Source organism: Callorhinus ursinus, unplaced genomic scaffold, assembly GCF_003265705.2.
Source record: "Callorhinus ursinus isolate GAN/ISIS: 27379988/994484 unplaced genomic scaffold, GSC_fseal_2.0 scaffold16, whole genome shotgun sequence".
NCBI lineage: Eukaryota > Metazoa > Chordata > Mammalia > Carnivora > Otariidae > Callorhinus > Callorhinus ursinus.
The window spans coordinates 11,084,593-11,101,942 of NW_027397078.1; the positions used below are offsets into that span (position 1 = coordinate 11,084,593).

Below are 17,350 nucleotides of genomic sequence, written 5' to 3' on the forward strand. Positions count from 1 at the left end.
CTTCCAGTTAACATAGTGTTAATATTAGTTTCAGGTGCACAATATAGTGATTCAACAATTCTATACATTACTCAGTGCTCACCAAGGTAAGTATACTCTTCATGCCCTTCACCTGTTTCATCAACCCCCTCACCCACCTCCCCACTGGTAACCATCAGTTTGTTCTCTATAGTTAAGAGCCTGTTTTTGGCTTGCCTTTTTTTTCTTTGTTCATTTGTTTTGTTTCTTAAATTCTTTTTATTTTTTTATTTATTTTATAATTCTTTTATTATGTTAGTCACCATACAGTAGATCATTAGTTTTTGATGTAGTGTTCCGTGATTCATTGTTTGCGTATAACACCCAGTGCTCCGTGCAATATGTGCCCTCCTTTAATATGCATCACTGGGCTCACCTATCCCCCCACCTTCCTCCCCTCTAAAACCCTCAAATTTGTTTCCCAGAGTCCATAGTTTCTTAAATTCTACATATGAGTGAAATCACATGGTATTTGTCTTTCTCTGCCTGACTTATTTCACTTAGCATTATACCCTCTCGATCCATCCATGTTGTTGCAAATAGGAAGATTTCATCCTTTTATATGGCCGAATAATATTCCATTGTATAGATATACCACTTCTTTATCCATTCCTCTATCAATGGACACTTGGATTGCTTCCATAATTTGGCTATTGTAAATAATGCTAAATAATAGGGGTGCAGATACCCTTTTGAATTAGTGTTTTCATATTCTTTGGGAAAATACCCAGTAGTTCAATTACTGGGTCATATGGTAGTTCTATTTAACTTTTTGAGGAACCTCCACACTCTTTTCCACAGTGGCCGCACCAGCTTGCCTTCCCACCAACAGTGCATGAGGTTTCCTTTTTCTCCACATCCTCACCAACACTTGTTGCTTCTTGTGTTTTTGAGTTTAGCCATTCTGACAGGTGTGAAGTGATATCCCAATTGTAGTTTTGATTTGCATTTCCCTGATGATGAGTGATGTTAAGTCTGTTGGCCGTGTGTCTGTTTTTCATGTCTTCTTTGGAAAATGCTCATGTCTTCTGCCCATTTTTAAACTGGGTTGAGCTGTATAAGTTCCTTATGTACTTTGGACACTAACTCTTAATCAGATATGTCACCTGCAAATATCTTCTCCCAATCAGTTGTCTTTTAGTTTTGTTGATTGTTCCATAGGCTGTATTTTGCCAACCTCTGTTCTGTGCCAAGGGCCTGTTCCACGTTATTGTATTCATGCATCCATCCTTTCTGATATAGACCTTACATTAATAGCTCTCCTGCCATTGACTAGGAATCCTGTATCCCAGAGACCTCACTGAATGCATTCAACAGTGATTTATACCCTAAACCCATACACTGCATTTTATTATAAGTATAAAAGATATAGGAAGTATTTTACAGACTTTCATTTTATTTTAAAGCTGCAAAGTGATTCTAAACTACAAACGAGTCTTCTTTAGCACTACACCTAATTTGGTCAAAATGAATTTTGAAGCACTAGATCAGGTTTCCTGACTTGGTTTAGGTTCCCCCCCCCCCAAAAAAAAAAAACAGATCCTGAGACAAAGATCTGTGTTCAAGTAGTTCCTTTAGGAAGTATGTAAACACTAGTTTGGAAGTAGGAAAGTGAGATAAGGCAGGGAAGAAAACCAATAAAGTGTATTTTATCAAGCCAGCTACCTACCACTGCGGGCAACCGGGGCTCAATCCTTCTGGAGAACACTGGGAAGGAGTGAGAACATGTCTGATAACTCAGTTGATCAACAAAGAAGTTGGGTTGTTTTTATCTACCAACAGCCCACCTGTCATTGGTTGGAGGCTACCTCTAGGGACCTTACCCTCACAAGGTAAGCTTGCCTTTTTGCCTGCTCCCCAAACATAAGCTGTCAGAGAATAGCCAAGTATTTGCAGTAAGCAGCCTTTTGTGTCTAAGGTAAACACGGAAGGGCATGCAGATTGAGACCAGTATTGACTGATGCTCTGATTTTTTTGAAAGAGGAAGCAAAAATATGGATTTTCTATGAAATCTCCATTTATAAGTGTTTGCCAATATTTCATAAAAATTAAAAGCAACGGTCAAGACAAAACATTCCTACGAGCTGGATTTAGCAACTGGAGGAGTTGGAGAACTTTGACTGAAACCCAGTGTTCCCTGTGACCTCATTTTCCTGACTAGCTCTCTCTCCCTTAGATGGTGTACATGTTGAGTATACAAACAAGTTGTCTGAGTGAAGAATAGGCACATAATGGATGATATAATTTGGACAAGGATGTGATCCTTTACATCAAAATTAACCTGGATGTATAAACTGGGGCTGGAAGATCTATGGGAAGTCAACAGTAAATACATATGACCACTGTATTTTGTCTTTTTTTATTATTTTAATTCCGTTGTAGTTGGCGTACAATGTTATATAGTTTCAAGTGTACAATACAGTGGGGTGTTTTTTTTTTTTATTATACTGTATGACAACTCTGGAGAAAGAGTTCTGATAAGGTGCAACTGGACGATGGTAGGAGACTTACTTGGAAAACCTGACTAAACCCCAACAGAGGTGACAGAGTCTGAGGAAAAAAAAGTTATTCCTTGACGCAACTGTATCCAATTTTCAAGGATGTTTTTAGAAATAAAGATTTAGGGAAGGATGCTGCCTAACGAGGACTTATTGAAGAAAAATTTTCTGGTTCCTGCTGGCAGTTTATGTGGTTGCTATGAATCACTGGTAAAATTAGATTAATTTGTTGACTGAATACAGTGGAGTTTCTGTTTTAAATCAAGTGTACAATATATTATGCTCTGAAAGAATATTTAAATAGAGTTTAATAATCACTAAGTTATTAAATTTAAGTGTCAGAGGGACTAGTAAAGCTCATCAACTTCAGGGATTCCCTGCTAGAAAGTCATGTTTATTGGATTCACTGCACAGCTGTAACTGGGACCAAGTCCTCACTCCACCCAGTTTGTGCTGGGATAGTCCCAGAGAAAAATGGAAAGTGGCCGATTACTGTTTTGTAATATAATACATGAGCTACCACCTAAGACCCATCATCCCTTTCTGATCATGGAATTTATCATTCACAGTAACATAATGATGATGACTGAGGTCATAAAAGCTTTGGGGACCATAGCAGAGATAGTCAGTACGGTGTCCCTAACCCTCCAGTGCTCACCTCAGATGCAAAAGGCTGCTTACTGCAAACGCTTGCCACATTTCCAAAAAGGACAGCCTTAAGACAGAGTACATGCTCTCAATTTATCATAGTCCCCACTATCTTCTATTGCCTACCTTCCTTGCCTCTAGAGGCATCGGGTTTGCGACCCAGAGGAAACACAGTAAGTATAATTTTGAACACAAAGCTTTGGAAATGTAGCACATCTTTTGCACAAACAGATGCTTCAGACAGGGAATTTTCTTCTGGAATACAGGCTTCTAGGACTTCAGTGAGTGCATTCATGAGTGTCACTGATGGAATTCTGCCACTGTGCCTAGCACGACAATGTATGGCACATGAAGTAATCTAAGACTGTTAATCTGCTTCCTCTTGTCCGAGCAAGACTCTCCTGGTCCCATCTTGAGTCAGGTCTTGCCTCTGCCCTATAAACACCTTCCCCCAGATAATTTCTTTTTTTTTTTTTTAAGATTTTTTTATTTATTCATTTGACAGACAGAGACACAGCAAGAGAAAGAACACAAGCAAGGGGAGTGGGAGAGGGAGAAGCAGGCTCCCCGCGGAGCAGGGAGCCCGATGCGGGGCTCGATCCCAGGACCCCGGGACCATGACCTGAGCCGAAGGCAGATGCTTAAGGACTGAGCCACCCAGGCGCCCCCCACCCAGATAGTTTCTATATCCGAACCAGCACAGCAGAGAAAAGCTGGAGGAATAAAACATGGAAAGAAGTTAAGCCTGAGGGATAAAACTGTATCTAAGAGAGTAATCCTTTAGTAAGGAAATGGATTTTCTCATGGAATGGGTTAATTATCTCCCAACCTCAAAACTTCATGCCAAAAAAATGTTTGTGTAACTTCGAATAGGTTCCCCCACCTTGTAAATGAACTGTTCAGAAGTTCAACCTTCTTTTGAAGGTAAGGATTATTGCAAAAAGGTGTGCCTCACTATTTCAAAGTAATTTATATTTAATCTTTGAAAATTTCTGAAATTAGTTGGCAAAAAAGGAAAGCCCAAGTGAGAGTTATGCACAGCTTAAAGCCTTTTGGCCTGAAGGTGGGGGAGGGATACATATTAAAACAGGAGGTGGAAGGAGGGGGCAAGAGAGAAGAAGAGAGGGAGGGGGAGAAAATGAGATTGAGAAAGAATGACAGAGATGGAAAATTTCTTCTGTGGGTTAGGTATCAAACTCAGCTCTGTGTGTTTTTAAGTTTCTTTTTTTTTTAAGATTTTATTTTTTATTTGACAGAGAGCGAGCACAAGTAGGCAGAGCGGTAGGCAGGGGAAGAGGGAGAAGCAGGCCTCCCGCTGAGCAGGGAGCCCGACGTGGGGCTCGATCCCAGGACCCCGGGATCATGACCTGAGCCGAAGGCAGATGCTTAACCGACTGAGCCACCCAGGCGCCCCTTAAGTTTCTTTTTTATTCAAACCAAAGCTTTAAGGCATTTGACTCTACGAACAACAGAATGAAATATATAGGAATGAAAAATCCAAAGTAAAGAAGGATTTGCTTAAGCATTTTTAAGTCAGCCACGCGTTGATTCATACCAAAACACAAGGTGAGGCTGCCACTATTGGGCCAGAGGCAACACCTGAGAGCAGAAAGATGTTCTACCTTGGTGGGGCTGCAGAATGACCAACAGCCCGATCTTTATCACCTCTGCTTGGTACAGGAACATTTCAATGAGGGCAAATTTCACAACAAAGGATATCCCTACATAAATCTACTGACTTTCCAAAGAAGCCTCCAAAAATACATATTCAAAAATCTCCCTAAACAAGTCCTTTAAATTCCACAGGATCAGTGAAAATACACCTTACCACCATTTGCTGCTGTAAGAATAAAGTCGAAATTGTGTACGTGGATCAGGCAGGCCCTTCTCACAGTCATATTCCCCCAGTCATTCGTTAGACTACTATTGCCTTAGTCTATAAATCCCCCAGGCAGGATTATAGCTCAGTCACCTTCCATAATGGAAGACAATATTTTGAAACAATAAAAAGAACTCTATCACATATAGGAAAATCATTTGGGGACAAATCACCAGTACAACATGGATTATGTCCACTACTGGGTGAAGAACAGCATTTCAAATGTCCAGTAAAGGAAGCCTCAGCTTCCTAGACCATAAACATTTGTCCCCCATAATTTGGATGTTAGTAAATCATCCACAGCCCTCAATATCTATACATGGTATCAAAACTCCAGTGGAAGTCAGACTGATGTACAAGAGATGACCAACCTAGACACAACAGTGCTTTCTTTTTTAAGTCATATGAACTGTATATACTCTGCATTGCTAATGGTGCTACTTTGGGCTTAATACGTGATCTTGAAATTTGAGGGGTAATCCATTAATTTCCATAACAGATATCTAAATGACTGTTACTAGAATAAGATAATGTGAATTCTAGAAGTGGTAGAATTTTTCCAATTTTTAATATATGTGGAAGTAGATTATGTATTCTAAAGATAGCCACAACAATACTTCCCATCGTATATGCCTGTCAGGTTTTGCTTCACGTATTTTGGAGCTCTGCTGTTAAGTGCATATATGTTTAGAATTGTTATATCTTGATGAACTAACACTTTTATCGTGATTGAAGTTGCCTCTCTGTCTCTTCCAACAATTTTGTCTTAAAGTCTATTTTGTCTGATATGAGAAGTCACTCCAGCTCTCTTTTAGTTATTGTTTACATGGTTTTTCCACCCTTTAACTTTTAACCTATTTGTGACTTTGAATGTAAAGTATGTCTCTTGTAGCCAGCATACAGTTGGACCATATTTTTTTATCCATTCTAATTTCTGCATTTTGAGTGTTTAATACATTTACATTTAATGTGATTACTAATAAGGTAGGATTTATGCCTGCCATTTTGCTATTTTCCATATATCTTACATCTTTTTTGTTCTTCTATTCCTCCACTACTGCCTTCTTTTGTGTTAAAAGATATTTTCTAGTGTACCATTTTATTCCCTTATTTACTGTATTTTTGAGTTATTTTACTATAACATTTACTATTATTTTACTTTTATATTTCATATTTTTATGGTTTTGAATTATTTTCTTAGTGGGTGACCCTGCAATGACAATTATCTTCTTGACTTAAAACAATCTAGCTTGGATTAATACAAATTTAATTACAATAGTATACAAAAATTGCTCCAGTTTATCTCCATTCCATTTCTCATCCTCTGTGCTATTGTCATACAAATTACAGCTGTTTGCCCTGTACAGCCATGGACATTGTCTGCCCATCAACAAAGAATTACAAACACTGCTTTACACAACTGTCTTTTAAATCAAAGAATTATAAGCAAAAAATACATGTGTCTATTTTTACCTATAGAATTACATTTACCAGTACTCTATTTCTTCATGTGGATTTGATTAACTGACCAGAGTCCTTTTGTTTCAGTCTGAAGGATTCCCTTTAATATGCCTTGTTGGGTAGGTCTGCTGACAGATTCTCTCAGTTGTTTGTTTTTGTTGTTTTTAATTGGGGAATGCCTTAAATTCTCCATTTTTAATGGACAGTCTGATTAATAAAGAATTCTTGGTTGACAGTCTTTCTTTTTTATAAAAAAAAAAGATTTTATTTATTTGAGAGAGAGTGCACACCAGCAGGATGGAGGGGCAGAGAAAGAGGGAAAAGCAGGCTCCCTGCTGAGCAGGGAGCCCTACATGGGGCTCGATCCCAGGACCCTGAGATCATGACCTGAGCCGAAGGCAGATGCTTAAATGACTGAGCCACCCAGGTGTCCCTCTTTCAGTACTTTAAAAGAAGGCATCCCACTGCCTTCTACCCTCCGTGGTTTCCAACAAGAGATCAACTACTAATCTTATTGAGGATACCTTGTATGTGATGATTGGCTTCCCTTGCTGCTTTCAAGATACGGTCTGGCTTTTTGACAGTTTATGATGTGTCTATACATAGACATCTCATTTACCAGTTTTTCCATTTAAGCTTTTTGGTTAACTACTGTTTGTCCCAGATATTATCTACCACTTTAAGTAGCTGCAAAGTTCAACAAGTGCCTCTAATTTTTTTTTAATGCTCTGAAGAAAAACCTTTGCACACTGGGCTAGCTCCAAGTCAGGTCAAAAGTAGAGTTTTCCAGGTAACTACCAGACAGGTCAAATAATGATAATTCTCTGAAACTGTGGCTTTGAAAGTACTCCAACTCTGTTCTATCTCTTCTAGTTGCTGCTAGAATGCTGCTTTTCACTCTAATTATGACACCATATACTTAAAATGTGGAGGGAGGGGACTAAAGAATGGGTTCAAAATTAAGTGACTATCAACTTAATATAGACTGTTATATGCATATTATATATAAACCTAATGGTAACAGGTCAAAAAACAGGAATAGATATGCAAAAATTAAAGAGAAAGGAATCCAAGAAAATCACTAAAGAAAACCACCAAACCATGACAGAGAGAAAAATAAGGAAGGATGAGAAAAACTACAAAAACAAGCATAAAACAAGTAACAAAATGGCAGTACATACATATCAATAATCACTGTGAATGCAAATAGACTAAACACTCCCATCAAACACATAGGGTAACAGAGAGGATAAAAAAACAAGACCCATCTCTATGCTGCCTAGAAGAGACTCATTTCAGACTTAAAGACACCTGCAGACTGAAAGTGAGAGGGTACAGTAACATTTATCATGCAAATGGATGTCAAAAAGAGAGTAGCAAGATCGGACAAAACAGATGTTAAAATAAAGACTGTATACGAAAACAATGAGTCATGGAACACTACATCAAAAACTAATGATGTACTGTATGGTGACTAACAATAAAATTAAATTAAGTTAAAAAATAAAGACTGTAAAAAGAGACAAAGAAGGACACTATATAATAATAAAGGGGACAATCCAACAAGAAAATAGAACAACTGTAAATATTTATGTACCCAACATGGGAGCACCCAAATACATAAAATAGTTAATAACAAACAGAAAGGAACTAATTGATAGCAATACAATTATAGTAGGGCACTATAACACCCCACTTACATTGATGGACATATCATCCAAACAGAAAATCAACAAGAAAACAGTACCTTTGAATGACACATTGGACCAGATAGATTTAACAGATATAATCAGAAATTCCATCCTAAAACAGCAGAATACACATTCTTTTCAGGTACACATGTAACATTCTCCCGAACAGATCACATATTAGGCCACAAAACAAGCCTCAACAAATTCAGAAAGATCAAAGTCATACCATGCATCTTTTATGACCTCAATTCTATAAAAGTAGAAATCAACCAGAAGAAAAAATCTGGAAGGACCACAAATACATAAAGGTTAAATAACATGCAAAACAATGAACTGGGTCAACCAAGAAATCAAAGAAGAAATCAAAAAGTACATGGAAACAAAAGTGAAAACACAATAACCCAAAACCTTTTGGGTGCAGCAAAACCAGTTATAAGACAGAAGTTGATAGCAATACAGGCCTACCTCAAGAAGCAAGAAAAGTCTCAAATAAACAACCTAACACCTAAAGGAGATAGAAAAATAACAAACAAAACCCCAAACCAGCAAAAGGAAGGAGATAATAAAGATTAGAGCAGAAATAAAGAAGAACCCCCCCCAAAAAAACTCAACAGATCAATGAAAGCATGAGCTGATTATTTGAAAAGATCAACAAAATTCATAAACCCCTAGCCAGACTCGTCAGAGAGAGGGGGAGAGAGAGAGAGAGAGAAAGGACTAAAAAAAAAACCACCAATGAAAGAGAAATAACAACCAACACAGAAATGCAAACTGTAAGAGAATATTATGAAAAACTATATGCCAACGAATTAGACAACCTAGAAAAAAATGGCTAAATTCCTAGAAACATATAACCTACCAAAACTGAAGCAGGAAGAAACAAAATTTGAACAGACCAATTACCAGCAAGGAAACTGAATCAGTAATCCAAAAACTACCAACAAACAGAAGTCCAGGGCCAGACGGCTTCACAGGCAAATTCTACCAAACATTTAATGAAGAGTAATACCTAATTCTACTCAAACTATTCCAAAAAATACAAGAAGGAAAACTTCCGAATTCATTTTATGAGGCCAGTATGACCCTGATATCAAAACCAGATAAAGACACCACCAAAAAAGAGAACTACAGTCCAATACCTCTGATGAACATAGATGCAAAAATCCTCAACAAAATACTAGCATACTGGATCCAACAATACATCAAAAAAAATCACTCACCAAAATCAAGTGGGATTTATTCCCAGGATGAAAGGGTGGTTCAAAATTCACAAATCAATCAATGTAATACATCACATCAATAAGAGAAAGGATAAAAACCATATGATCATTTCAATAGATACAGAAAAAGCATTTGACAAAGTACAACATCCATTCATGATAAAAGCCCTCAACCAAGTAGGTTTAGGGGGAACATACCTCAACATAATAAAGACCACATATGCAAAACCCACAGCAAACTTCAAACTCTATGGGAGAAAATGGAGAGCTTTCCCTTAAAGGTCAGGAGCAAGACAAGCATGTCCACTCTCACCACTTTTATTCAATGTCATACTGGAAGTCCTAGCCACAGCAATTAAAAAAAAAAAAAACAGAAAAAAATAAAAGGCATCCAAGTTGGTAAGGAAGAAGTAAAACTTTCACTATTTGCAGATGATACAATACTATATATAGAAAAACTGAAAGACTCCACCCAAAAACTACTAGAACTGATAAATGAATTAGTAAAGTTGCAGGCTACAATGCTAGAGCATTTCTAAATGCTAATAACGAGGTAGCAGAAAGAGAAATTAAGAAAACAATCCCACTTACAACTGCACCAAAAATAACAGTATACTTAGGAACAAACCTAACCAAAGAGGTAAAAAGACCTGTACTCTGAAAACTATAAAACACAGATGAAAGAAATCAAGGACAACACAAAGAAACAGAAAGACATTCCATGCTCACGGACTGAAAGAACAATTATTGTTAAAATGTCTATAGTACCCAAGGCAATCTACAGATTTAATGCAATCCCCGTCAAAATACCAACAACATTTTTCACAGAACTAGAACAAACAATCCTAAAATTTGTATGGAACCACAAGAGACCCCAGATAGCCAAAGCAATTTTCAGAAAGAAGAGAACTGGAGATATCACAATGCCAGACAACAAGGTATATTATTACAAAGTTGTAGTAATCAAAATAGTATGGTACTGGCACAAAAACAGACACACAGATCAATGGAACAGAACTGAAAACCCAGAAATAAACTCACAACTATGTGGTCAATTAATCTTTAACAAAACAGCAAAGTATATCCAATGGGAAAAAGACCATCTCTTTAACAAATGATGTTGGGGAAACTGGGCAGCTACATGCAGAAGAATGAAACCGGACCACATTCTTACACCAGACACAACAATAAACTCAAAAAGGTTTTAAAGACCTAATTGTGAGACCTGAATCCATAAACATCTTAGAAGAGAGCTCAGGCAGTGATTACTCTGATACCAGCTGTAGCGACATCTTTCTAGATATGTCTGCTGAGGCAAGAGAAATCAAAGCACAAATAAATGACTGGGACTACATCAAAATAAAAAGCTTCTGCAACACTGAAAGAAACCATCAACCAACCTAAAAGGCAACCGACGGAATGTGAGAAGATATTTGCAAATGACATATTGAATAAAGGGTTAGTATCCAAAATATATAAACAACTTATACAACTCCACACCCAAAAAATAAACCAGTTAAAAAATGGGCAGAAGATGGAAACAGACATTCCTCCAAAGAAGACACACAAATGGCCAACAGACACATAAAAAGAGGCTCAACATCACTCATCATCAGGAAAATGCAAATCAAAACTATAATGCGCTATCATCTCACACCTGTTAGAATGGCTAAAAACACAAGAAACGGGCGCCTGGGTGGCTCAGTTGGTTAAGCGACTGCCTTCGGCTCAGGTCATGATCCTGGAGTCCCGGGATCGAGTCCCGTATCGGGCACCCTGCTCAGCGGGGCGTCTGCTTCTCCCTCTGATCCTCTTCTCTCTCGTGCTATCTCTCATTCTCTCTCTCTCAAATAAATAAATAAAATCTTAAAAAAAATAAAAACACAAGAAACAACAGACATTGGTGAGGATGTGGAGAAAAAGGGACCCTCTTGCACTGCTGGTGGGAAAGCAAACTGGTGCAGACACTGTGGAAAACAGTACGGAGGCCTCAAAAAGTGAAAAACAGAACTACCCTACAATCCATTAATCACAATTGGGTATTTACCCAAAAAATACAAAAGCACTAATTCAAAGGGATACATGCACCCCTATGTTCATTGCAGCATTGTTTACAATAGCCAAATTGTGGAAGCAGCCCAAGTGGTCATTGACAGATGAATGGATAAGGAACACACACACACACACACACACACACACACACACACACACACACAAATGGAAAATTATTTGGCCATAAAAAGAATGAAACCCTGCCATTTGCAATGACATGGATGGAGCTAGAGAGTATAATGCTAAGCAAAATAAGTCCATCAGAGAAAGACAAATACCATATGATTTCACTCATATGTGGAATTTAAGAAACAAATGAGCAAAGGGAAAAAGAGAAGCAAACCAAGAAACAGACTCTTAACTATAGAGAACAAACAGATGGGTACCAGAAGGGAGGTGGTGGGGGGTTATGAGTGAAACAGGTGATGGGGATTGAGGAGTGCACTTGTCGTGATGAGCACTGGGTGATGTATGGAAGTATCAACTCTATTGTACACCTGAAACTAACATAACACTGTATGTTAATATACTGGAATTAAAATTTTAAAAATTGTAATAAAAAATAAAAATTTTTAATAAGAAAACTACAAAGAAGGCTAGGAAATGTAATCTTAATTCTGAACATCTTTGTGCCCAGCTAAAAAGCTGGGGGACTGTTAACTTATAAAAGGAAAAAAATGAATATTTATGGATAACTCTTTGTCTCAATATCACAATTACAATGCTTAAACATACTGAGATTACCAACTAGTGAAACTGGGGTTACCAGCTCAGCAAACAGGCATGGCAGTCAGGATACAAGATCCAAGTTTTAGGGTAATCATCCTGTGTGAGGCCCTGTAAGATGTCTTTAGCCTGTTTTATACCTGCTATGAAACAGGAGACTCAATACTTTTTGGGGGGGGGGGTCTGTCTCTGCCGGTTTCAGGTTTTACCTTAAGGTAATTTATCTGTTTGACTTCCCTAGAAGTTGACACTGAATCCTAATTATTTTTGCAGCTTTCTTCAGGTCATCTCTGCTCAACCCAATTGAACTCTGAATTCTTGTCACATTTTTCCTCTTTAGAAGGGTCAAAACCTAATCAGTTAAAATTTTTCATATCTCATTCATAACACCAAAGCCATTCTAATAACTGTATGTGAAAGTGCTTTATGTATGCAATTCTAGTTTTCCAGCTTTCTGAGATTCCTTTTGATTTACCCAAAGGAAATAACCACCTCCCTTCTGAAATGCTTCTGACGTTCCCCAAAGGGGCCACTTGTCTTAGATCCTGCTAGGATCACCTCTTTCATCCTCCACAGGTCACCTCCATCCATCTTATAATTGTTCCATTCAGTTTTCCTTGACCTGTTGCTCTCATTTCCGCTTATCTCAACAATACTGGATCAAAACCACTGACACAGGCCCATCCATTTTTCACTAAAGCAGAGTAAACACCAGGCCACTGTTTCACTAACTTTATTAAAGCCTTGTGATAAACAGAGGGGAAATTCTACCCAAATCTTGAAAACTTTAGAACTTGTTTGTAGACATGTTTTTTTCTAGAACCCAGAGCTCACGCCCATTCATCGGAGTTTCCATACTGACCCCCTTCCTCTTTTAGCCACTCAGTGTGCGATCCTGCTGTTGAGGAGGAAAGCCCCTTTCTACTCAGATCATAGAGCTCTATCTTGTACTCTCTCGCAGAAATTCCTAGGCCCACAACTCACTTCCCTTAAAGGAAGGGAAAAAGGAGAAACGTCCATTAACAGCATAATAATCCTTCAGAGACAAAACCCTGCTCCAACGAAGACAGCATTTTACATTTTTATGCATAATAGGGTCTGGGCCTTGCCAATGAATAACCAAGAGATGGATTAAAGTGATATTTTCCCCCATACACAAAAGCTCAGACATCCCAATGATAAATTCTGTCTTCACTCTGGAAATTATAAGCACAAACTGCAGGTAGCTTTTTAAAATAGCAGTTTGGCCCAGCTTCATATACTCTAAAGCACAATTAAGCAGGATGATATTCTATCATATTAACTTACCACTTAAATTCTACCTTCCAAATAAGAAATGAAACGAGTTAACATGTTCTAAAAATCACTAGTGCTAAGATAAGTATAAAACAGAAATGTAACAAAATAAGGTCAAAAAATAATTGTGCTAGTAACCAGGGATGAGTTATTATATTGAAGATTAAATTTGTTTCTGGACTTCTTAAAGGATGAGCTCAAATGACCAACGTGAGCGTCTGGCTACTTGATGTTATCTAACGGGCCATATCCCATACCATGATATGCTGAATGGTCCTTCTAGATTCTCCTGAATCAGTTCAGAGAGAAGGGAAGCTGGAACCCACAACCGCCATGTAAGGCTGGAGTTGGCAAACTTCCATAACTGGCCAAAGAGTAAATATTTTAGGCTTTGCAAGTCTATATGGTCTCTGTGGCAGTTACAGGACTCAGAGGCTGTAGTGCCAATGAAGCCATAGATGATATGGAACGGAATGGTTGTGGCTATGTTCCAATACAAGAACATGTGGTGAGCCAGATTTGGCCCAGGAGCTAGTCTGCCGACCGCCGGGGTAAAGGACTGTACTAGGGAGGAGACTACAGTGAGTATGTGGATGAGAGGCCTCCTTCTCTGGGCAAGGGACACTAGCCAGATTAAATGTGTGAGGTATTTATTCTGCAATCTTTTTCTCAAAGGCAGCCAATTAAATTGTACAAGCTTCAGGTTACATAAAACTTGGGGTATTTCTCCTGTATATACACAGTGGACAGGTAGATACAGCATAGCAATGTCAAAAAAAAAAAAAAGTCAGGGGAAAATTCTGGACAACTATAAATACAATGCTTTCACTTCCTCTCGGCAACATGTGTGAAATGTTTAAGTAATAAAATCCAATTTCCCTTTCTATAGTCAGCTCATGCAAGGTTTAAGCCAGACCTGTACAACCATGGCATTTCCATTGTGTCTTCTCTGACACTATTTTTGAAAGTATTCCAAAGTTGTTTTAAGGATCAGCCATATTTTCAGACCTTCTTTCACTTCCAATTAAAGTTAGGATGATGGGGCATCCTGGGAAGCAGAGTCCAGAGGAAGCACAAGAGAACACCTAAAGAGCCCTTCTGAATTAATTCTGCCAGGTTGGTATCACTGAATACAACTGACTCCCTCCTACACAGCCAAACAGGTGTTTTATCTGTCTGGGCTGCCTTTGTTTACCTGCTTTGGTCTCTCATAAGGACCAGTCCTAGAAAGACAAGAGACTGGTTTCCTCTTCTTGCCATCCCTTGGGAGATGTGAACATGAGGAAATACACTCGAACAGTTAGAAGTTTTAAAATCAAGTTATGAGAGTCTGTACCACAAGCCAGGTTGTCTCTGGCTCTCATCAAATAATTCAAGGGTAAAAGAGAAGACCTTAAGGGTTGAACTCCTGTGAGCATCAGATAATAAAGAGGACCAGGGCTTTAAAACATCCTTGCATGGTCAAGGAAATCATGCTAGTAAAGGAATTCATTGAATATTTCAGCAGGGGATAAAATCAGTAGTTTTTAAGTGCTAGGAAGAGGGTTTCATGGTGGCTTATGCTAATTAAGGATCAAATTCAAAGGTAGCGCTTAGGATAGGACAGAGTAAGTCTTTAGGTGTCAGTACAATTAGGTAAAACAGGTACCCTTGTTCACTGGTCAATAAAGACATTTCAGTCAGGTCAAGGAAAGGTCTAGTATTCTAGGTCATTCAAAGTTCACATTCTTTGTCTAGAAAAAAGTGGGCAGGACCACTTGTAGTGAAAGACAACATATACTTTTGATGTCTCCTAGGCAAATGCTACTGTCATTGGAAAGTTTCCCTTCATGTGTCCCACCCAACTAGGGGAACTATACATCTCAGTGTCCCTGGAACAGTCTTGGTTTATGCCTATTGTGCTGGTAACATTATTAATAGCAACCCCTTTCATTCTTCGAAGTGTCTCAATCTGGCTGAGCTCACCTTACATTAAACTATTCCCCCAAACCAGAGAGCCTTGAAAAAGCTGTCTAAAACAAAGATGCAAACTAGGAATCATAATTGTCGGTTTGTTGATAACTAGCCCAAATATATGGAAGAGTTCCTTGGATATTTGAGAAAGGGAATGGCCTTTTAGGTTGCTTGAAGTACACCTTTGAAAGCTTTATAGTGTGTAGACATATCCATTGGAAAGATTCCATAAAGAATTTGCATTTATTTATGTAAGAGAAATGATGTCAGGGCTTTCTGTTCAGAAATACACCTCCCATCATGCCATCCTTTAAGAGACCAGTAAGATTCAACAAAATCTTCCTATCAGCAGAGAGAATGTTTTGCTTTTTCTCAATTCTCAAAAGGCAGAACATTTTACAGAAAAAGGATCCTCCATAAGTGGTAGATCTGTCTCTACTAAGTCATATCAGATACTGGCATCTACTGGTGAAAATGTGACAGAGCAGCTATTACACAGGGACCACTGAGTCTGAGAGAGAAAAGAAACAAAGATTTGGAAATTACAAATGTGAAATCGGGGATACCCCTGGCCGGAAAGAAATTACCAAAGTTGACAAAGATTGATAAGGTTCAGGGTAGAGAGGGATTCTGGAGACAAACAAACAACACACGGGGAGAAATTTAGAATAGCGAAGAGATGGCCATTACTAACATGCACAATGGAGTTACAAAACCACAGTATCCAATGTACCAGTGATAATCAATTCACTTGCCAAAAAGTTTCCTATGCTTTCACAAAAGCCAACAGAAAGGAAAAGAACTAAATGTACTTTGATTTCAATTTGTAATCTGTACGATCATTCATTTAATAAATATTTATTAAGTGCTGTCTATATGTTAATCACTGTCCTAGGTGCCAGGGATGTATCAGTGAACTAAATTGGCAAAGGCCCGGCTCTTGTGAAATATACATTCTATTCGGGGCAGGGTGGACAGCCAGTAAACAAACAAGTAATATTTCAACATAATACTCCAGATGAAAGAGAGAAAATAAAGTAGAAAAGAGGTCAGGGGTACTATGTTATTATTTTATAGGGAGCAGTCAGGGAAGGACTCATGATAAAGTTTGAAGTATGTCCTAAAGCTTTAATACCCTCAGACTCAAAGATGTGACTTCCTACTTCTTTTTTTTTTCTTTTACATCTAAGGTGGGGCTTGAGCTCACGACTGTGAGATCAAGAGTCACTCACTCTACCAACTGAGCCAGCCAGGCACCCCCATCACCAAAGAAGACATCCAGATGGTCAACAGACACATGAAAAGATGCTCAACATCACTCAGCACAGGGAAATGCAAGTCAAAACCACAATGAGCTATCACCTCACACCTGTCAAAATGGCTAAAACCAAAAATACAAGAAACAACAAGTGTTGGTGAGGATGTGGAGAGAAAGGAACCCTCTTGCACTGTTGGTGGGAATGCAAACTGGTGCGGCCACTGTGGAAAACAGTATGAAGTCTCCTCAAAAAATTAAAAATAGGGGCGCCTGGGTGGCTCAGTCATTAAGTGTCTGCCTTCGGCTCAGGTCATGATCCCAGGGTCCTGGGATCAAGCCCCGCGTCGGGCTCCCCGCTCAGCAAGGAGTCTGCTTCTCCCTCTCCCACTCCCCCTGCTTGTGTTCCCTCTCTCGCTGTGTCTCTCTCTGTCAAATAAATAAATAAAATCTTTTTAAAAAATTAAAAATAGAACTACCCTACAATCCAGTCATCACACTACCGGGTATTTACACAAAGAGTCCAAAAACACTAATTTGAAAGTATATCTGCACCCCTAAGTTTATAGCAGCATTATTCACAATAGCCAAATTATGGAAGCAGCCCAGGTGTCCAACAGTAGATGAATAAAGATGTGATACACACACACACA

The 17,350-nt window shown here is 38.5% G+C and overlaps 1 protein-coding gene across 4 annotated transcripts in view; it reads right to left on the reverse strand.

Moving 5' to 3' along the window:
• Window positions 1-17,350, reverse strand: part of SYTL5 (synaptotagmin like 5) — a 269,646-nt gene that overhangs the window by 234,475 nt on the left and 17,821 nt on the right. The gene's annotated exons all lie outside the window — the stretch shown is intronic.